At 53.5% G+C, this 22,064-nt stretch overlaps 1 long non-coding RNA gene across 2 annotated transcripts in view; it reads left to right on the top strand.

The window, feature by feature from the left end:
* The window catches only part of LOC142485184 (uncharacterized), a 32,327-nt gene extending 16,946 nt beyond the window's left edge, over positions 1–15,381 (top strand). The window contains exons 1-3 of one of the 2 annotated variants that reach the window (XR_012798362.1): positions 1,458–1,542; positions 6,224–6,395; positions 15,288–15,381. This is a non-coding gene — a long non-coding RNA (uncharacterized LOC142485184). Of the gene's footprint in view, positions 1–1,457; positions 1,543–6,223; positions 6,396–15,287 lie in introns of those variants that run through there. The other variant, XR_012798361.1, reaches the window with a different exon arrangement.
* Positions 15,382–22,064: the final 6,683 nt, after the last annotated feature.

A 22,064-nucleotide genomic window follows, 5' to 3' on the forward strand; every position in this document is an offset into this window, starting at 1 on the left:
GTTTGTACGTCTTTTATCAACTCAAAATTGTCACATTTGTGGGTTAGCGCAAAAGACAGACCTGTGATACCTGGGTCTGTACAGGTGTCAGAACAATTTCTGACAAATTCAAAATGGTTAAGGGATTCATTTCCGTTTCTTCTTCTGTTCTTTTTGACCCTTGTAGCCATCCGTGTTTCTGTCCCTTAGCCTTTTTTCTTCCCCGTCTTGTCCTCCCCACGTGGCATGCGCTGCTCCCTTGGATAAAAAAGGCCTACCATATTTTGAACCTTTTTTGGGCATAGTATCAGGAGTGGTTGCTCCAGATGGTGATACCACGGAGCCACCTTGTTTCTTGTTTTGGCTTCTAGTATTTTGTTTTTGATTACACCATTTATACACTTTATCCTGTTTGGAATCAGAACGATCACGCATAAACTTATTCATTTTTTAATGTTGAGATCTCTGACTCATATTTATTAAGTTCTATTTCCATTTGGTCTATAGTAAATAATAGGATTTTAGAGGCGTCACTTTTCTTGTTTTAATTATTTTTTATGTGTTTTTTGTTTTTTTCTGTGATTACTAATAATGTACATCTATTTATTCATATATTATTTTGATCAATTTGAGTGCTTTATAGAGGACTTGCTTTGTTTGTGTGTGTGTGCAAATATATACGTGTGTGAATATAAAACTGTGTAAATATATACGTGTGAATATAAAACTGTGTAAATACAGCTCAGCCCCATTATAACGCGATCCGTTACAACGCGAATCCGCTTATAACGCGATGCAAGCGTGGCTCCTAATTTTCATATTTATGAATACTTTACAATACGATTATTGGTATCTTAAATACTTTAGTGTACAATGCATACAATTATACGTTATTTCTAACGCGATCCGCTTATAATGCGATGTGATTCTTTGGACCCGAAGCACAGCGTTATAAGGGGGTTGAGCTGTATATATATTTATATATATATATATATATTTATGTGTAAATATGTGTGTGCATGTTAATATTAATTTTGTGTATGTGTGTAAATATATACGTATGTGTGCGTGTGAATATAAACTGTGTGTGTGTGTGTGTATGTATGTATATTATCATGTGAAAAAGAAAGTGCACCCTCTGAATTCCATGGTGTTACATATCAGGACATAATAACAATCATCTGTTCCTTAGCAGGTCTTAACATTAGGTAAATACAACCTCAGGTGAACAACAACACATGACATATTACACTGTGTGTGTGTGTGTGTGTGTGTGTGTGTGTGTGTGTACATGACATATTACACCGTGTCATGATTTATTTAACACAAATAAAGCCAAAATGGAGAAGCTATGTTTGAAAAACGAAGTAAATAAATAAATGAGTTCTTCAGTATTAGGTGGTACCTTTTTTTATTTGGACTAACAATTGATATCATAGGACAAGCTTTCGAGAGTTCTTCTCTCTTCCTCAGGTCGGCAATACTGATTTGCAAAGGAATCTATGGCTGAAACAGAGTAAGGGAGAGCCAAAAAAAAACCAGCAGAGATGTACTGTAGATAAGGTGCGGTGAAAAAGTGTTTGAAGCTATGGAAGTGTGACAAGGAACAGCATGGGGGGGGGGATGCTGTGGGGGGGAATAGGGGGGGAGAAGGTGTGGATAAGAGAGGCAGGCAGGATAATTACAAACCATTGGGATAGTGTGTGAGAAACCCCATATCTGCATTATGTGGCCACATACAACCCTACCCTAGAGGGTGTACGAAAAATAATCAAAGATCTGCAACCCATGCTGGCAGAGGATGTGACAGTAAAAGAAATCTTTCCGAAACCTCCCATTCTTGCGTTCCGGCAACCACCAAACCTCAAACAGAAATTAGTCAGCAGAAAACTTCACAACGATTTTAAAGACACTGATAATGGCACAAAACCGTGCAACAACAAACGCTGCAAACTCTGCAAACATATATGCCAAGATCCCACAGCCAGTCACAACCATGGAACTCTCAATGTTAAAGGATCATACTGCGGCACATCCAGGAATGTGGTTTATATGATTCAGTGCAACACATGTGACCAAGGGTGCTACATTGGGGAAACCAGCCAAAAAACTTCAGGGCAGAATGAATATGCACAGACTGTACAGGGGTGAGCAAACTTTTTATGCCGAGCCCCCCTTTTCATCCATGAAATTGCTCGGGCCCCCCCTGCCTGATGTAATCAAAATCCCATGAAAAAAAAAAAAACCTTTATTAAACGGTATATACAATGTAAATACAAATATGTCTAAATACTAAATACTTACACATTTTCAACAGCTCGCGCTTGCAAAATTGGGCTGCGTCCACGCTGCCGCTGAGAGAGGTGACATCACCAACTCTCCAACCCTGAGCACAGGGTGTCCTGCATCATTTTGCAAGCGTGTTAGTCCAAATAAAAAAGGTATCGCCTAATACTGAAGAACTAATTTATTCTGCACTGTATGTATGTATGTCTGTGTGTGTATATGTATGTATGTGTGTATATATATATATATATACTATATTTGTACACACATATGTACCGTGTGTAAATATATACCTCACGTGTGGGGATGTATACTGTGTGTTTGTGTAAATATATACTGGGTGGATTGGCTGCTGACCCTTTCTCTGGCTTTTTTCTGCTCTCCTCACACCGGTCACATTCCCGGCTGACCCTTCCTCTGGCCTTGTGCTGCTCTCCTCACACCGGTCACATTCCCTGCTGACCCTTCCTCTGACCTCGTGCTGCTCTCCTCACACCGGTCACATTCCCTGCTGACCCTTCCTCTGACCTCGTGCTGCTCTCCTCACACCGTTCACATTCCCTGCTGACCCTTCCTCTGGCCTCGTGCTGCTCTCCTCACACCGGTCACATTCCCGGCTGACCCTCTGGCCTCGTGCTGCTCTCCTCACACCGGTCACATTCCCTGCTGACCCTTCCTCTGACCTCGTGCTGCTCTCCTCACACCGGTCACATTCCCGGCTGACCCTTCCTCTGGCCTCGTGCTGCTCTCCTCACACCGGTCACATTCCCGGCTGACCCTTCCTCTGGCCTCGTGCTGCTCTCCTCACACCGGTCACATTCCCTGCTGACCCTTCCTCTGACCTCGTGCTGCTCTCCTCACACCGGTCACATTCCCTGCTGACCCTTTCTCTGTCTTTTTTCTGCTCTCCTCACACCGGTCACATTCCCTGCTGACCCTTCCTCTGGCCTCGTGCTGCTCTCCTCACACCGGTCACATTCCCTGCTGACCCTTCCTCTGTCTTTTTTCTGCTCTCCTCACACCGGTCACATTCCCTGCTGACCCTTCTTCTGGCCTCGTGCTGCTCTCCTCACACCGGTCACATTCCCTGCTGACCCTTCCTCTGGCCTCGTGCTGCTCTCACACCGGTCACATTCCCTGCTGACCCTTCCTCTGGCCTCGTGCTGCTCTCACACCGGTCACATTCCCTGCTGACCCTTCCTCTGGCCTCGTGCTGCTCTCCTCACACCGGCCACATTCCCGGCTGACCCTTCCTCTGGCCTCGTGCTGCTGTCATCACACCGGTCACATTCCCGGCTGACCCTTCCTCTGGCCTCGTGCTGCTCTCCTCACACCGGTCACATTCCCTGCTGACCCTTCCTCTGGCCTCGTGCTGCTCTCCTCACACCGGTCACATTCCCTGCTGACCCTTCCTCTGGCCTTGTGCTGCTCTCCTCACACCGGTCACATTCCCTGCTGACCCTTCCTCTGGCCTTGTGCTGCTCTCCTCACACCGGTCACATTCCCGGCTGACCCTTCCTCTGGCCTCGTGCTGCTCTCCTCACACCGGTCACATTCCCTGCTGACCCTTCCTCTGGCCTTGTGCTGATCTCACACCGGTCACATTCCCTGCTGACCCTTCCTCTGACCTCGTGCTGCTCTCCTCACACCGGTCACATTCCCTGCTGACCCTTCCTCTGGCCTCGTGCTGCTCTCCTCACACCGGTCACATTCCCTGCTGACCCTTCCTCTGGCCTCGTGCTGCTCTCCTCACACCGGTCACATTCCCTGCTGACCCTTCCTCTGGCCTCGTGCTGCTCTCCTCACACCGGTCACATTAACTGCTGACCCTTCCTCTGACCTCGTGCTGCTCTCCTCACACCGGTCACATTCCCTGCTGACCCTTCCTCTGGCCTCGTGCTGCTCTCCTCACACCGGTCACATTCCCTGCTGACCCTTCCTCTGACCTCGTGCTGCTCTCCTCACACCGGTCACATTCCCGGCTGACCCTTCCTCTGGCCTCGTGCTGCTCTCCTCACACCGGTCACATTCCCGGCTGACCCTTCCTCTGGCCTCGTGCTGCTCTCCTCACACCGGTCACATTCCCGGCTGACCCTTCCTCTGGCCTCGTGCTGCTCTCCTCACACCGGTCACATTCCCGGCTGACCCTTCCTCTGGCCTCGTGCTGCTCTCCTCACACCGGTCACATTCCCGGCTGACCCTTCCTCTGACCTCGTGCTGCTCTCCTCACACCGGTCACATTCCCGGCTGACCCTTCCTCTGGCCTCGTGCTGCTCTCCTCACACCGGTCACATTCCCGGCTGACCCTTCCTCTGGCCTCGTGCTGCTCTCCTCACACCGGTCACATTCCCGACTGACCCTTCCTCTGACCTCGTGCTGCTCTCCTCACACCGGTCACATTCCCTGCTGACCCTTCCTCTGGCCTTGTGCTGCTCTCCTCACACTGGTCACATTCCCTGCTGACCCTTCCTCTGGCCTCGTGCTGCTCTCCTCACACCGGTCACATTCCCTGCTGACCCTTCCTCTGACCTCGTGCTGCTCTCCTCACACCGGTCACATTCCCGGCTGACCCTTCCTCTGGCCTCGTGCTGCTCTCACACCGGTCACATTCCCTGCTGACCCTTCCTCTGGCCTCGTGCTGCTCTCCTCACACCGGTCACATTCCCGGCTGACCCTCTGACCTCGTGCTGCTCTCCTCACACCGGTCACATTCCCGGCTGACCCTTCCTCTGGCCTCGTGCTGCTCTCCTCACACCGGTCACATTCCCTGCTGACCCTTCCTCTGACCTCGTGCTGCTCTCCTCACACCGGTCACATTCCCTGCTGACCCTTCCTCTGGCCTCGTGCTGCTCTCACACCGGTCACATTCCCTGCTGATCCTTCCTCTGACCTCGTGCTGCTCTCCTCACACCGGTCACATTCCCTGCTGACCCTTCCTCTGACCTCGTGCTGCTCTCCTCACACCGGTCACATTCCCTGCTGACCCTTCCTCTGGCCTCGTGCTGCTCTCCTCACACCGGTCACATTCCCTGCTGACCCTTCCTCTGACCTCGTGCTGCTCTCCTCACACCGGTCACATTCCCGGCTGACCCTTCCTCTGACCTCGTGCTGCTCTCCTCACACCGGTTACATTCCCTGCTGACCCTTCCTCTGGCCTCGTGCTGCTCTCCTCACACCGGTCACATTCCCTGCTGACCCTTCCTCTGACCTCGTGCTGCTCTCCTCACACCGGTCACATTCCCTGCTGACCCTTCCTCTGGCCTCGTGCTGCTCTCCTCACACCGGTCACATTCCCTGCTGACCCTTCCTCTGGCCTCGCGCTGCTCTCCTCACACAGGTCACATTCCCGGCTGACCCTTCCTCTGACCTCGTGCTGCTCTCCTCACACCGGTCACATTCCCGGCTGACCCTTCCTCTGACCTCGTGCTGCTCTCCTCACACCGGTCACATTCCCTGCTGACCCTTCCTCTGGCCTCGTGCTGCTCTCCTCACACCGGTCACATTCCCTGCTGACCCTTCCTCTGGCCTCGTGCTGCTCTCCTCACACCGGTCACATTCCCGGCTGACCCTTCCTCTGGCCTCGTGCTGCTCTCACACCAGTCACATTCCTGGCTGACCCTTCCTCTGGCCTCGTGCTGCTCTCCTCACACCGGTCGCATTCCCGGCTGACCCTTCCTCTGACCTCGTGCTGCTCTCCTCACACCGGTCATATTCCCTGCTGACCCTTCCTCTGGCCTTGTGCTGCTCTCCTCACACCGGTCACATTCCCGGCTGACCCTCTGACCTTGTGCTGCTCTCCTCACACCGGTCACATTCCCGGCTGACTCTTCCTCTGACCTCGTGCTGCTCTCCTCACACCGGTCACATTCCCTGCTGACCCTTCCTCTGACCTCGTGCTGCTCTCCTCACACAGTAAAGAATAAGACGTGGGATTGTAACGTTCTGTGTCCGGTTGTAGGACGCTGGACATCGCTCTGCAGGGTCCCTGACACACTGATGGCCTCCTAAAGACGTCACTTTTATCTGGAGCTCTGGTTCTGCGCTGCTGACCCCCCGAAACAATGAGCGTCCCCGAGGTGGAGGAACACATCTCCCAGAAATACGATATCAAGAAGCGCCTGGGGAAAGGGGTGAGTCATTGATATCAAACGCTCCCGTGCGCTGGCCTGCACCCCCCTCAAACCCCCCTGCTCCCCTCAGGCTGCTCCTTATCAGTATGTCACGCCCCCCCCCACCCCCAGGCTGTCGCTTCACCCCATACCCCAGGCTGTCCCTTCCCCTCCCCCCCCCACAGATTGTCCCTTCCCCTCCCCCCCACAGACTGTCCTTTCCCCTCCCCCCACAGACTGTCGTCCCTTTCCCCCCCCAGGCTGTCCCTTCCCCCCCCCCGGCTGTCCCTTCCCCCCCCAGGCTGTCCCTTTCCCCCCCCCCCGTACTCCCCCAGGCTGTCCCTTTCCCCACCCCCAGGCTTTCCCTCTCCCCCCCCAGGCTTTCCCTCTCCCCCCCCCCAGGCTGTCCCTTCCCCCCCCAGGCTGTCCCTTCCCCCCCCCCAGGCTGTCCCTTCTCCCCCCCCCCCAGGCTTTCCCTTTCCCCCCCCCCCCAGGCTTTCCCTTTCCCCCCCCCCCCAGGCTTTCCCTTTCCCCCCCAGGCTGTCCCTTTCCCCCCCCCCAAGGCTGTCCCTTTCCCCCCCCCAGGCTGTCCCTTTCCCCCCCCCCCCAGGCTGTCCCTTCCCCCCCCCAGGCTGTCCCTTCCCCCCCCCCTCGCAGGCTGTCCCTTCCCCCCCCCCCCCAGGCTGTCCCTTTCCCCCCCTCCAGGCTGTCCCTTCCCCCCCCACCCCAGGCTGTCCCTTTCTGGGACTGGGAACTGATTGGAGCGAGACTGCAATAAAATAAACCTGTAAGTTTATTTGTTTTCAGAATAACGCACACATTAAAACGAATAACATGGGATAAACACACTTACATAGTTACATAGTAGATGAGGTTGAAAAAAGACGTACGTCCATCAAGTTCAACCTATGCTAAATTATACAACAGATACTTTATCCTATATCTATACTTACTTATTGATCCAGAGGAAGGCAAACAAAAAACCCCATTAAGGGGAAAAATAAATTCCTTCCTGACTCCAAGAATTGGCAATCGGTTTAATCCCAGGATCAACATCCTTCCCATGTATACTTATTTGGTATATCCCTGTATACCTTTCCCATCTAAAAAGATGTCCAACCTTTTTTTGAACAAATCTATTGTATCTGCCATCACAGTCTCCATGGGTAATGAATTCCACACTGTAACTGCCCTTACTGTAAAGAACCCTTTCCTTTGTTGCTAGTGTAATTTCATTTCCTCCAACCTTAAGGGATGGCCCAGAGTCCTTTGTACTGCCCGTGGGATGAATAGTTCTTTTGAATGCTCCTTGTCTTGTCCCTGAATATATTTGTATATAGTTATCATATCCCCTCTTAGACGCCTCTTTTCTAATGTAAATAAATCTAATTTAGCTGGCCTCTCCTCATAAGTTAGAATGTCCATCCCCTTTATTAATTTGGTGGCTCTTCTCTGCACTCTCTCGCTCCATAATGTCTTTTCTTAGGATTGGTGCCCAAAATTGTACTCCATATTCAAGTTGTGGTCTTACTAATGCTTTGTAAAGGGGCATAATTATGTTTACTTCCCTTCCATCCATTGCCCGTTTGATGCAAGATAAGATCTTGTTTGCCTTTGCAGCTACTGCATGACATTGGGCACTATTTGTGACGATAGCTTCCACAGGCTTATTAATATTACACAAAAATAATTGGGTTTGAACTGAACGAGGCTTAAGATATAATAAATTGTATTTATTCCTTAGAATAAAGGTGAACACAACAGATAATACAGTAACAAACAAGAAGTACACTTACTTAGGGGTTGGGGAATGAGAAGTTAGATGTAGCATTTCTCTCAGCAATCAGGAAATCATTCAGGTGATATCAGGTAACCATATCAGCAAACGAAGACGAATGAAGACTTTGCATGAAGACCAAAAATGAAGACCAAAAATGAAGACAAAGGATAGATGGGGAACAGCAGGTTATAAACCTTTTGTCCCTCTATCTGTAACATTAAGAACCTGTGATTGGTTTGCAATTATCTCCAGCCAATCTTTGATGGGGGGACACATTTTAGGACAGGCCCCCCTGCTAGCTGGCACATGTGCAGTAGAACTCTGGGGTCTCCTTTCTGAGGCCCCACATGTGCAAATGGAATGCCAGCCCAGCTACCCCTCCGGATCTTGGACAAGATAACCTGTGTTGGACAGTGATAAGTGGGACACTTAAAAAGTGCTATGGTATGCGCCTCCCCCATACTCACAGACAGGGAGGGTAATAAAACCTTTTGAACAAAACTTAAGTTCTAGCCATTGGGCCATGTCTCTAGGGCCATCTGTCATCCTGATAGCAAAGGAATTTCTCTGAAGCTTTGTCCATACCTTGAGACACAGTATTAACAGACTATTAACCCTTGTGCTCCCGGATGGATTCTAGTGTGTGTGTGCAGACACTGATGTACAATAACAGAGGGGAACCAGGAAAATACACATTTACAGGTTATAACAGGGGTGAAATCACATTTCTGGACCTCAGTCCAGTTAACCCCTTGTCTCCCTGGTGGGGTCAGGGGTGGCCAAATGGGGTGCAAACCCTTTAATACCGGGCCACCCCCTTTCTCCCTCTACACTATTGCTAAGCCTGCTGTCTACAAGCACTCCTAAATCCTTCTCCATCAATGATTCCCCCAATATATCTCCATTTAATTTGTAAGTCGCCTTTTTATTCTTGCATCCCAAATGCATAACCTTACATTTATCTGTATTAAACCTCATCTGCCATTTACCTGCCCACGTTTCCAGTCTCTCCAAGTCCTTCTGAAGAGAAATTTCATCCTGCTCTGATTCTATTACCTTACACAATTTAGTATCATCAGCAAAGATGGAGACTTTGCTCTCGGTGCCAACCTCAAGGTCATTAATAAACAGGTTAAAAAGCAGGGGTCCCAGTACCGATCCCTGAGGTACTCCACTCACGACTTTAGCCCAACCTGAAAAAGTTCCATTTATGACATCCCTCTGTTGTCTGTCCTTTAACCAGTTTTCAATCCAGGTGCATATATTATTACTGAGTCCAACTTTCTTTATTTTGTACACCAACCTCTTGTGTGAAACCGTATCAAAAGCCTTTGCAAAATCTAAGTAGACCACATCAACTGCATTACCCTGATCTAAATTCCTACTTACCTCCTCAAAGAAACAAATAAGGTTAGTTTGGCAAGATCGATCCTTCATAAATCCACGCTGACTATTACTAATAATTTTGTTTTCCATTACTGTCACGGCCAGCTTTATTCTAAAGCATGCCGGGTTAAATGCGGGCCAACCGCGGGGCTTTTCTCCGTTTTGAACGGAGTTTCCCGTGCGGCGGCCGCTTCAATAGATAAGCGCTAATGGCGCTTATTATTGAAAGCGCCCGCGGCGCGGGAAAACCGGCCGAAAACAGCCGAAGATAGCCGCGCGTCGTCCGTGGCTATTTTTAACCCGCGGAGGCAGCCGCTTTAGATTAAAGCTGGCCAGGACAGTAGGTATTCCTGAATATTATCCCGTATTAAACCTTCAAGAAGTTTCCCCACTATTGAAGTCAGGCTTACAGGTCTGTAATTCCCCGATTGTGATCTAGCTCCCTTTTTAAATATAGTCACCACATCTGCTTTACGCCAATCTTGTGGTACTGAGCCTGTGGAAATGGAGTCCTTGAATATTACATATAATGGTTTGGCTATTACTGAGCTTAACTCCTTGAGAACTCTTGGATGTATGCCATCGGGGCCAGGTGCCTTATTTACTTTAATTTTTTCAAGTCGCTTATGAACTTCTTCCTCAGTTACCCAATTGGTCATTAATATGGAGGTTGTGGCTTCCTCCTGCGGCACTACTATTGAACTTGATTCTTCCCTGGTAAACACAGAGGCAAAGAATGTATTTAATACCTCAGCTTTTTCCTTATCTCCAATAATCTGCCTACCCATCTCACACTGAAAGGGTCCTATACTTTCTTTTCTCATTTTTTTTTTTTTAAGGTACTTAAAGAACTTTTTAGGGTTGACCTTACTTTCTATTGCAATCCTTTTTTCATTATCCATTTTTGCTAATTTGATTGCCCTTTTGCAATTTGTGTTACATTCCTTATAATTCTGATACGATGTCTCTGTCCCTTCTGACTTAAAGAATCTAAACGCCTTCCTCTTCTTGTCCATTTCCTCCCCTACCTGTTTATTTAGCCACATTGGTTTTGACTTATTTCTTTTATACTTATTACCCAAGGGTATACACTGATAAGTGTGCTTTTCTAACAATGTTTTAAAGACTGCCCATTTATCTTCTACATTTTTCCTGCAAAAACATCATCCCATTGTATTACTACTAGATTAGACCTCAGTTTATTAAATATCGGCCTTTCTAAAGTTTAAGGTCTTTGTTGAACCCAAGTAATCTGTTTTTTGATAATTTATTTCAAATGAGACCATGTTATGATCACTGTTACCCAAATGTTCCAGGACGTGAATATTTGTTATTACTTCTACATTGTTTGATATGACCAAATCCAGAACTGCCCCTCTCCTGGTTGGTTCCTCAATAATTTGGGTCATATAATTGTCTTTAAGCACCCCCAAAAACCTGTTTCCTTTTGTTGTGACGCTAATCTCATTGCCCCAGTCTATGTCTGGATAATTAAAATCCCCCATTATGCAAACATGACCCAGTTTTGATGCCTTGTCCATTTGCAAAAGTATTTTAGCTTCCTCAATCTCACAGATATTTGGTGGTTTATAGCATATACCCACAAACATTTTCTTTATACTTTTACCTCCACTGCTAATTTCTATCCACAAGGTCTCTACATTTTCATCATTCCCTTCATAGACATCATCCCTTATAATAGGTGTTAGATCCGGTTTAACATATAAACATACTCCACCTCCCCTTCTATTTGTTCGATCCTTCCGAAAAAGAGAATACCCTCTCAATTAACTGTCCAGTCATGAGTTTCATCCCACCATGTTTCAGTAATGCCTATGATATCATACTGCTCCCTTGCAGCTATTAATTCAAGCTCCCCCATTTTATCTGTCAGGCTTCTTGCATTAGCAAGCATGCATTTAAGTTTGTTTTCAGCCTGTACTATTATCTTATCTGCTCCTTCCTTTCTGCTCCCACTTGGTTTAGACTTTAGAAGTTTTCTAGTATTATCTCTATTTACTATGGGTGTCTCACTGCTTGTCAAACTCGCACTTGCCCCCATTCTACCTCCATACCACCTTGTATCCTCATCTATTCCATTTAGTTCATTACAAGATGGTATAGGGCGAAATATCCCGATGCAGGGATAGCAGTGCACCTGTGAATTCAGGACATCACGAACAGCACAGGGATGGGGCTGCAGCACCTTTTAAAGCTAAGGGACCTGGTTTTTAACATGAGCCTCATCGGATTGGCAATGAATTATCTTGCACCTATCAGATCCTGCCAGGTAACGTGGGAAATGGTCATAAGGCCAGCCCAGGTAACTCTGAGCATGCTCAGTGAGCAGCTTGATAGCACTGCTTAGTAAAAAGGGCCCAGAATATCTGGAGTCCGAAAGTCTGGCTGAAGTGTCAGTGGACTGTCAAAGCTTTGTCTCAGGGTGTCATCTTTGACAAGCAAAATGGTTATCACCTAGTTGTGAGACAAGGTCTGTATATTCAATGAGGTGAGTCATAGCCCCTTTGATCAGCATATTGTCTCACCTCTGGTGTTACTTATCTACAGGGGTCGGGAAGTGTAGGACATCACTGTCACGGGAACGTAATACCTGCCCACTGGGTGGGTAATATTCTAATCAGGGGGCTTCTTTACTCAGCCCCCCTCCTACAAGACTGGCGTCTTAAAGTCTGGCTTTGCCAGGATACCCTTTGTTCCCGAGTGTGAATTACAACACTTAATATCAAGTACCCATGTCCTGCATTCCTTTGTGCTCGCATACACAAGCAGGGTGGGGGAGCCTTTGATCAGGAGTTTATGATCAACCATTTGTCTCCCATCCGGATCATTAACATAGCATCTGGGCTCTGAGTTTTCATAACAGACCCTTATTAAAGTATTCATACTTTAATACCTTCACATATTAAAATAATCCGTTCTGCTGGGCCCAGTGGGCTGAAACTTGACCTTACACCTGCTGTACAAACCAAAGTTTCTGAATGTCTCTCTGCTATATCATCCTGGATGGCCCTCCACCGCCTTAAACCTCCTGCTGTCTGGCCTTCCTGCCTCTCACCTGTCTCCCCTACAATCTATCCTAAATGCTGCTGCCAGAATCACTCTACTCTTTCCTAGATCTGTCTCAGCATCTCCCCTCCTGAAATCCCTCTCCTGGCTTCCGATCAAATCCCGCATCTCACACTCCATTCTTCTCCTCACTTTTAAAGCTTTACACTCTTCTGCCCCTCCTTACATCTCATCCCTAATTTCTAGTTATGCACCATCCCGACTCTTGCGTTCTGCTCAAGGATGTCTTCTTTCTACCCCCTTTGTATCTAAAGCCCTCTCCCGCCTTAAATCTTTCTCACTGACTGCCCCACACCTCTGGAATGCCCTTCCCCTCAGTACCCGACTAGCACCCTCTCTATCCACCTTTAAGACCCACCTTAAGACACACTTGCTTAAAAAAGCATACACAGGCGGCACACTTTATTCGAGTGCGGCTCATTCCGCAAGCCGGGAAATGTCCCGGCTTGCGAGCCGCACTCCCTCAGCGTGCCGCGCATCACCGATGCGCGGTCACGCATCATCGGGTGCCTGTGCCGCCTGTACGCGTGCCCAGGGCTCCCCGAGGGAGCCCTGGTGTCGCGTGGATGTACTGACGGCGGCGGGACGTTCCGGGGGACCCGGCGGACCCGGTAAGGAGAGGGGGAAGCCCCGATCGGCGGGCCTCTCCTCCGAGGCTTCGGCGCGCGCCCGGCACCCTCCGGCGCGCGCCAGGTTACTGCTGCGGCCGAGAACGGGCAAATGCTCGAATAAACTCGGCCGCAGCAGTATGAATAGCACTGTGGATATTCTGAACACAGGATACATAAAGCTTGGCCCCCTGCAGACGCACTTACCAGAACTCCCTCCTACTGTCTCTGTACGTTCTCCCTACCTACCAATTAGACTGTAAGCTGCTCGGGGCAGGGACTCCTCTTCCTTAATGTTACTTTTATGCCTGAAGCACTTATTCCCATGATCTGTTATTTATATTATCTGTTACTTATTTGATTACCACATGTATTACTACTGTGATGCGCTATGTACACTAATGGCGCTATATAAATAAAGACATACAATACAATACAACTTGCCAGTCCCTCATGCCGAAGGTGACTATCCCTGGTGGCCAAGTTTCAGCTCTCTGCAACCCCCAGAACCGGAGATACACAAATACAATTTAGAACCCTTATTACTTTAATGCAGGATTCTCCGCTCTAAGAATAAATCTCTGCTTTTCACTCTTTCCCATTGAAATCAACGGGATCCGCCGCTATAGGCTTTCAATGGAGCAACTCCGCCATTGAAATCTATAGGAAAACCACAATTTTTACATTTGCCCATACTCCGTGTGGTTGTTCGGAGAGGGCTGGAAATGGCCATGCATTCATGCCGGAACAGTGACTACATGCGACCCAAATCCCAGCCCTCTGGTCCTCACAGAACCGGAGATATGGACTCACACTTTTACATTTTCAGACTTAGCCGTTTTAACGCCACGCGGCTTTTCCCCATTGGAATCAATGGCCGGCGCAGCCATAGACAATGCATGGGCGAGCGCTGCCATTGGATTCAATGGGACCTCCGCTCCGCCATTAGAGTCAATGGCGCGACCCTCTTCGTGAGTGCTACCCTTTATGGGGGTCCCTCATTCCTGGAGCCCGATGGTGGTCGTGTGTGGGGTTCCTTGGGGCAAAAATAATTTTATTTCTGGGTGCCCTAGAACCTAAGGTTCCCACGCCAATTGTATTTGAACTTGAACTCAGTGATAAAAGCTCTTTTTAAAGACATTGGATCCGCTCTTGCGGTCTGCGGTTTGGATGGCTGCCAACCCGTTCCTGGAGGTCGGCGTCGAGGAATCCCCATTGAAGTCAATGGCCCCATTGACTTACAATGGGAAATCGCCGCTCCTCCTCTTGGACACCACTTGCTGGTCTTCGCTGGAAACAGGCCCAAAACCACTAGATCCGCCATTGGATTGAATGGAGCTGCAATGGCGACCTATGGGAGGCTGCAAACTGGAGCCTGATAAGGCGGGAAAATGGGACAAAGGGCTATAAACACTGAATTAACCTTAACCCTTTCCCTCCCGCATCAATCCCAGTGTATGTGTTGGTGCAAACACTAGAGTGGGAACAATACACATTTACAGGGGAAAACACATTTGGTTGTGGAAGCAGAGTAAAAACACATTACTGGACCGCAGTCCAGTTAACCCCTTGCTTCCCAAGTGAGAGCAGGGGGTGGCCAAAAGGGGTGTAACCCCTTTAATACCGGGCCAAACCCCCTCTCCCATGACAATCACAAAAGGACTTTAAGTGTTCTCCCCTGGCATACACTTAACCCATCAACGCTCCATTTGGTGAGCTCTGCGCTATATTATAACTTATAGAAAAAACATTGACAAGTTCTAAAATACATTTTCCAGTGAATCGCGTTTTAGGGCAGGGAACACAGGATTATACACCCAATACAGTTAACCCTTTCCCCCCAAGATGATTATGGGGCACTCCGTTTAAAACGCATTGCAGCTGGGAAATTCAGCTGCAATCTGGGACAAATTCAGATGGTGAAGGGGATTGCAAGTTATTACACACAGTTCACACATTTACCCCTTCAGACCCAGCACTATTTAGGGGCTCTATCGTCACACCCCCCCCTCATCTCAGGCTGTCCCTTTTGACACTGTCATGTCCCCTCAGGCATACGGCATCGTCTGGAAAGCCATTGACCGGAGAACTGGAGAAATTGTTGCTGTGAAAAAAATCTTTGATGCTTTTCGGAACCGGACTGATGCTCAGGTGAGAACCCCCCTCACCCCCGTCCTTAACCCTCACTCGCCGTCCTAACCCTCACCCCCCGTCCTTAACCCTCACCCCCCGTCCTTAACCCTCACCCCCGTCCTTAACCCTCACCCCCCGTCCTTAACCCTCACCCCCCGTCCTTAACCCTCACCCCCCGTTCTTAACCCTCACCCCCCGTTCTTAACCCTCACCCCCCGTCCTTAACCCTCACCCCCCATCCTTAACCCTCACCCCCCGTCCTTAACCCTCACCCCCCGTCCTTAACCCTCACCCCCGTCCTTAACCCTCACCCCCCGTCCTAAACCCTCACCCCCCCGTCCTTAACCCTCACCCCCCCGTCCTTAACCCACCCCCCCGTCCTTAACCCACACGCCCCGTCCTTAACCCACCCCCCCGTCCTTATCCCACACCCCTCACCCTCCGTCCTTAACCCTCACCCTCTGTCCTTAACCATCACCCCTCACCCTCCGTCCTTAACCCTCACCCCTCAGGGGGGAGGTGTCTGGGACAGAACAGGGAGGGAGCTGGGAATACTCCGGGGAGAGGGGGGAGGTGTCTGGGAAAGCACAGGGAGAGAGCTGGGAATACTCCGGGGAGAGGGGGGGAGGTGTCTGGGACAGCACAGGGAGAGAGCTGGGAATACTCCGGGGAGAGGGGGGAGGTGTCTGGGACAGCACAGGGAGAGAGCTGGGAATACTCCGGGGAGAGGGGGGGGGTGTCTGGGACAGCACAGGGAGAGAGCTGGGAATACTCCGGGGAGAGGGGGAGGTGTCTGGGACAGCACAGGGAGAGAGCTGGGAATACTCCGGGGAGAGGGGCGGGTGTCTGGGACAGCACAGGGAGAGAGCTGGGAATACTCCGGGGAGAGGGGGGAGGTGTCTGGGACAGCACAGGGAGAGAGCTGGGAATACTCCGGGGAGAGGGGGGGAGGTGTCTGGGACAGCACAGGGAGAGAGCTGGGAATACTCCGGGGAGAGGGGGAGGTGTCTGGGACAGCACAGGGAGAGAGCTGGGAATACTCCGGGGAGAGGGGGGGTGTCTGGGACAGCACAGGGAGAGAGCTGGGAATACTCCGGGGAGAGGGGGGGGGGTGTCTGGGACAGCACAGGGAGAGAGCTGGGAATACTCCGGGGAGAGGGGGAGGTGTCTGGGACAGCACAGGGAGAGAGCTGGGAATACACCGGGGAGAGGGGGGAGGTCCCTGGGACAGCACAGGGAGAGAGCTGGGAATACTCCGGGGAGAGGGGGGGGGGTGTCTGGGACAGCACAGGGAGAGAGCTGGGAATACTCCGGGGAGATGGGGGGGTGTCTGGGACAGCACAGGGAGAGAGCTGGGAATACTCCGGGGAGAGGGGGGGTGTCTGGGACAGCACAGGGAGAGAGCTGGGAATACTCCGGGGAGAGGGGGGGGGTGTCTGGGACAGCACAGGGAGAGAGCTGGGAATACTCCGGGGAGAGGGGGCAGGTGTCTGGGACAGCACAGGGAGAGAGCTGGGAATACTCCGGGGAGAGGGGGGGTGTCTGGGACAGCACAGGGAGAGAGCTGGGAATACTCCGGGGAGAGGGGGGGGGAGGTGTCTGGGACAGCACAGGGAGAGAGCTGGGAATACTCCGGGGAGAGGGGGGGAGGTGTCTGGGACAGCACAGGGAGAGAGCTGGGAATACTCCGGGGAGAGGGGGGAGGTGTCTGTGGACAGCACAGGGAGAGAGCTGGGAATACTCCGGGGAGATGGGGGAGGTGTCTGGGACAGCACAGGGAGAGAGCTGGGAATACTCCGGGGAGATGGGGGAGGTGTCTGGGACAGCACAGGGAGAGAGCTGGAAATACTCCGGGGAGAGGGGGGAGGTGTCTGGGACAGCACAGGGAGAGAGCTGGGAATACTCCGGGGAGAGGGGGGAGGTGTCTGGGACAGCACAGGGAGAGAGCTGGGAATACTCCGGGGAGAGGGGGGAGGTGTCTGGGACAGCACAGGGAGAGAGCTGGGAATACTCCGGGGAGAGGGGGGGGTGTCTGGGACAGCACAGGGAGAGAGCTGGGAATACTCCGGGGAGAGGGGGGAGGTGTCTGGGACAGCACAGGGAGAGAGCTGGGAATACTCCGGGGAGAGGGGGGGGTGTCTGGGACAGCACAGGGAGAAAGCTGGGAATACTCCGGGGAGAGGGGGGGGGTGTCTGGGACAGCACAGGGAGAGAGCTGGGAATACTCCGGGGAGAAGGGGAGGTGTCTGGGACAGCACAGGGAGAGAGCTGGGAATACTCCAGGGAGAGGGGGGGGTGTCTGGGACAGCACAGGGAGAGAGCTGGGAATACTCCGGGGAGAGGGGGGAGGTGTCTGGGACAGCACAGGGAGAGAGCTGGGAATACTCCAGGGAGAGGGGGGGGTGTCTGGGACAGCACAGGGAGAGAGCTGGGAATACTCCGGGGAGAGGGGGGAGGTGTCTGGGACAGCACAGGGAGAGAGCTGGGAATACTCCGGGGAGAGGGGGGAGGTGTCTGGGACAGCACAGGGAGAGAGCTGGGAATACTCCGGGGAGAGGGGGGGGGGTGTCTGGGACAGCACAGGGAGAGAGCTGGGAATACTCCGGGGAGAGGAGGAGGTGTCTGGGACAGCACAGGGAGAGAGCTGGGAATACTCCAGGGAGAGGGGGGGGTGTCTGGGACAGCACAGGGAGAGAGCTGGGAATACTCCGGGGAGAGGGGGGGAGGTGTCTGGGACAGCACAGGGAGAGAGCTGGGAATACTCCGGGGAGAGGGGGGGGGTGTCTGGGACAGCACAGGGAGAGAGCTGGGAATACTCCGGGGAGAGGGGGGGGGTGTCTGGGACAGCACAGGGAGAGAGCTGGGAATACTCCGGGGAGAGGGGGGGAGGTGTCTGGGACAGCACAGGGAGAGAGCTGGGAATACTCCGGGGAGAGGGGGGGGGTGTCTGGGACAGCACAGGGAGAGAGCTGGGAATACTCCGGGGAGAGGGGGGAGGTGTCTGGGACAGCACAGGGAGAGAGCTGGGAATACTCCGGGGAGAGGGGGGAGGTGTCTGGGACAGCACAGGAGAGAGCTGGGAATACTCCGGGGAGAGGGGGGAGGTGTCTGGGACAGCACAGGGAGAGAGCTGGGAATACTCCGGGGAGAGGGGGGGGGGTGTCTGGGACAGCACAGGGAGAGAGCTGGGAATACTCCGGGGAGAGGGGGAGGTGTCTGGGACAGCACAGGGAGAGAGCTGGGAATACTCCGGGGAGAGGGGGGAGGTGTCTGGGACAGCACAGGGAGAGAGCTGGGAATACTCCGGGGAGAGGGGGGAGGTGTCTGGGACAGCACAGGGAGAGAGCTGGGAATACTCCGGGGAGAGGGGGGAGGTGTCTGGGACAGCACAGGGAGAGAGCTGGGAATACTCCGGGGAGAAGGGAGGTGTGTGGGACAGCACAGGGAGAGAGCTGGGAATACTCCGGGGAGAGGGGGGAGGTGTCTGGGACAGCACAGGGAGAGAGCTGGGAATACTCCGGGGAGAGGGGGAGGTGTCTGCGACAGCACAGGGAGAGAGCTGGGAATACTCCGGGAGAGGGGGGAGGTGTCTGGGACAGCACAGGGAGAGAGCTGGGAATACTCCGGGGAGAGGGGGGAGGTGTCTGGGACAGCACAGGGAGAGAGCTGGGAATACTCCGGGGAGAGGGGGGAGGTGTCTGGGACAGCACAGGGAGAGAGCTGGGAATACTCCGGGGAGAGGGGGAGGTGTCTGGGACAGCACAGGGAGAGAGCTGGGAATACTCCGGGGAGATGGGGAGGTGTCTGGACAGCACAGGGAGAGAGCTGGGAATACTCCGGGGAGAGGGGGGGAGGTGTCTGGGACAGCACAGGGAGAGAGCTGGGAATACTCCGGGGAGAGGGGGGAGGTGTCTGGGACAGCACAGGGAGAGAGCTGGGAATACTCCGGGGAGAGGGGGAGGTGTCTGCGACAGCACAGGGAGAGAGCTGGGAATACTCCGGGGAGAGGGGGGAGGTGTCTGGGACAGCACAGGGAGAGAGCTGGGAATACTCCGGGGAGAGGGGGGGGTGTCTGGGACAGCACAGGTAGAGAGCTGGGAATACTCCGGGGAGAGGGGGGAGGTGTCTGGGACAGCACAGGGAGAGAGCTGGGAATACTCCGGGGAGAGGGGGGGGTGTCTGGGACAGCACAGGGAGAAAGCTGGGAATACTCGGGGAGAGGGGGGGGTGTCTGGGACAGCACAGGGAGAGAGCTGGGAATACTCCGGGAGAAGGGGAGGTGTGTGGGACAGCACAGGGAGAGAGCTGGGAATACTCCGGGGAGAGGGGGGAGGTGTCTGGGACAGCACAGGGAGAGAGCTGGGAATACTCCGGGGAGAGGGGGGGGGGGGTGTCTGGGACAGCACAGGGAGAGAGCTGGGAATACTCCGGGGAGAGGGGGGAGGTGTCTGGGACAGCACAGGGAGAGAGCTGGGAATACTCCGGGGAGAGGGGGGAGGTGTCTGGGACAGCACAGGGAGAGAGCTGGGAATACTCCGGGGAGAGGGGGGAGGTGTCTGGGACAGCACAGGGAGAGAGCTGGGAATACTCCGGGGAGAGGGGGGGTGAGGTGTCTGGGACAGCACAGGGAGAGAGCTGGGAATACTCCGGGGAGAGGGGGGAGGTGTCTGGGACAGCACAGGGAGAGAGCTGGGAATACTCCGGGGAGAGGGGGGGGGAGGTGTCTGGGACAGCACAGGGAGAGAGCTGGGAATACTCCGGGAGAAGGGGGGGAGGTGTCTGGGACAGCACAGGAGAGAGCTGGGAATACTCCGGGGAGAGGGGTGGGTGTCTGGGACAGCACAGGGAGGGAGCTGGGAATACTCCGGGGAGAGGGGGGGGTGTCTGGGACAGCACAGGGAGAGAGCTGGGAATACTCCGGGAGAGGGGGGAGGTGTCTGGGACAGCACAGGGAGAGAGCTGGGAATACTCCGGGGAGAGGGGGGAGGTGTCTGGGACAGCACAGGGAGAGAGCTGGGAATACTCCGGGGAGAGGGGAGAGGTGTCTGGGACAGCACAGGAGAGAGCTGGGAATACTCCGGGGAGAGGGGGGAGGTGTCTGGGACAGCACAGGGAGAGAGCTGGGAATACTCCGGGGAGAGGGGGGGAGGTGTCTGGGACAGCACAGGGAGAGAGCTGGGAATACTCCGGGGAGAGGAGGGAGGTGTCTGGGACAGCACAGGGAGAGAGCTGGGAATACTCCGGGGAGAGGGGGGGTGAGGTGTCTGGGACAGCACAGGGAGAGAGCTGGGAATACTCCGGGGAGAGGGGGAGGTGTCTGGGACAGCACAGGGAGAGAGCTGGGAATACTCCGGGGAGAGGGGGGGGGGTGTCTGGGACAGCACAGGGAGAGAGCTGGGAATACTCCGGGGAGAGGGGGAGGTGTCTGCGACAGCACAGGGAGAGAGCTGGGAATACTCCGGGGAGAGGGGGGGAGGTGTCTGGGACAGCACAGGGGAGAGAGCTGGGAATACTCCGGGGAGAGGGGGGAGGTGTCTGGGACAGCACAGGGAGAGAGCTGGGAATACTCCGGGGAGAGGAGGGAGGTGTCTGGGACAGCACAGGGAGAGAGCTGGGAATACTCCGGGGAGAGGGGGGGGGTGTCTGGGACAGCACAGGGAGAGAGCTGGGAATACTCCGGGAGAGGGGGGGGGGGTGTCTGGGACAGCACAGGGAGAGAGCTGGGAATACTCCGGGGAGAGGGGGGGGGTGTCTGGGACAGCACAGGGAGGGAGCTGGGAATACTCCGGGGAGAGGGGGGGGTGTCTGGGACAGCACAGGGAGAGAGCTGGGAATACTCCGGGGAGAGGGGGGGGGGGTGTCTGGGACAGCACAGGGAGAGAGCTGGGAATACTCGGGGAGAGGGGGGGAGGTGTCTGGGACAGCATAGGGAGAGAGCTGGGAATACTCCGGGGAGAGGGGGGGGGTGTCTGGGACAGCACAGGGAGAGAGCTGGGAATACTCCGGGGAGAGGGGGGGGGGAGGTGTCTGGGACAGCACAGGGAGAGAGCTGGGAATACTCCGGGGAGAGGGGGGAGGTGTCTGGGACAGCACAGGGAGAGAGCTGGGAATACTCCGGGGAGAGGAGGGAGGTGTCTGGGACAGCACAGGGAGAGAACTGGGAATACTCCGGGGAGAGGGGCGGGTGTCTGGGACAGCACAGGGAGAGAGCTGGGAATACTCCGGGGAGATGGGGGAGGTGTCTGGGACAGCACAGGGAGAGAGCTGGGAATACTCCGGGGAGAGGGGGAGGTGTCTGGGACAGCACAGGGAGAGAGCTGGGAATACTCCGGGGAGGGGGGGAGGTTTCTGGGACAGCACAGGGAGAGAGCTGGGAATACTCCGGGGAGAGGGGGGGAGGTGTCTGGGACAGCACAGGGAGAGAGCTGGGAATACTCCGGGGAGAGGGGGGGAGGTGTGTGGGACAGCACAGGGAGAGAGCTGGGAATACTCCGGGGAGAGGGGGGAGGTGTCTGGGACAGCACAGGGAGAGAGCTGGGAATACTCCGGGGAGAGGGGGGGAGGTGTCTGGGACAGCACAGGGAGAGAGCTGGGAATACTCCGGGGAGAAGGGGAGGTGTGTGGGACAGCACAGGGAGAGAGCTGGGAATACTCCGGGGAGAGGGGGGAGGTGTCTGGGACAGCACAGGGAGAGAG

This window comes from Ascaphus truei, unplaced genomic scaffold (assembly GCF_040206685.1).
Source record: "Ascaphus truei isolate aAscTru1 unplaced genomic scaffold, aAscTru1.hap1 HAP1_SCAFFOLD_538, whole genome shotgun sequence".
Taxonomy (NCBI): domain Eukaryota; kingdom Metazoa; phylum Chordata; class Amphibia; order Anura; family Ascaphidae; genus Ascaphus; species Ascaphus truei.